The sequence below is a fragment of the Volvox carteri genome (assembly GCF_000143455.1).
Source record: "Volvox carteri f. nagariensis unplaced genomic scaffold VOLCAscaffold_4, whole genome shotgun sequence".
NCBI lineage: Eukaryota > Viridiplantae > Chlorophyta > Chlorophyceae > Chlamydomonadales > Volvocaceae > Volvox > Volvox carteri.
In genome coordinates this window covers 2,193,807-2,194,940 of record NW_003307547.1, presented here as the reverse complement: position 1 = coordinate 2,194,940, position 1,134 = coordinate 2,193,807, and positions in this window count along the sequence as shown.

The window sequence follows — 1,134 nt, the reverse complement described above, 5'->3', positions numbered from 1 at the left end:
GCGGAGGGGGAGGAGGTGGCGGAGGCGGTGGTGCCGCATGGGATGGAAGCTCTGGCGGCGGGGCATCAGGGTTGGTCGGCGGCGGCAGTGCCGGCGCAACGGGCATATCAGGCACAGCTGGTGGTGGTGGAGGAGGCGGAGGCGGTGGCGGAGGCGGAGGCAAAGGCGGCGTTGATGGCGGCGCCCCAGGTGGTGGCGGCGGAGGCGGTGGCGGAGGCGGCGGAGGCTGCTCCAACTTCATATCCGGACTGTACGGAGACAGTGGGCCCTGAGGTGTTTGCGGGGCTGGCGGAGCCGTGGACACGTCCGGGGCGCCTGGCGGTGGTGGCGGTGGCGGAGGCGGAGGCGGCGGATCCGGAGAAGGCGGTGGCGGCGGCGGCGCGCCCGGTGGTGGCGGTGGTGGCGGCGGCGGCGGCGGCGGCGCTGCGCCGGCGGGAACGTCTGGCGGCGGTGGCGCAGGCGGAAGATCCGGAACTCCTCCAGGTGGCTGCGGCGGGGAAGGGACAACGTAAAACAACGGTAAAATGCAAAAGCTCGTACAACAAACGACAAAATTCCAGATATGTGCAATTCAACAAGCATGAGTACATGGAGGATCCTTCATCCAGTCCATCCCCTTAAAACGTTACCAAGGGAAGCCTCTAGAAGGAACACCAGGCTCTCGTGGGTACCGTTACGTGTACTAATCTCGTCACGACGAAAGAGCCCAGGCAAGGTGTGTATGTGTGCGGGGCCGCCGGAAATCGGCGACAGTGAACTTGCTAGGCTGAGCTTGGCGCTGGGCCCCCTAAAGAGTCTCAAAACGCGGATCTGGATATGAATGACAGAGGAACAATGAACGACGGCTTTATTGTTACGGCGTACGGACGTACCAGAGAAGGTGACGACGGTGCTAGTGGCGGCGGTGGCGGCGGAGGCGGCGGGGGTGGCGGCGCGAGAGGTGGTGCGCCAGGAGGCGGCATATTCGGTGGGGGCGGCGGCGGGGGTGGCGGCGGGGGTGGCGACGTAATCGGGACCTCAGGCGGCGGCGAGAAATCCTCCTTGTAAGGGGGAGGCCGCAACGGTTCCGCCGGCATGTCGGGTATTGCAGGAGGAGGAGGCGGCGGGGGAGGCGGGGGAGGTGGCGATGAGGTG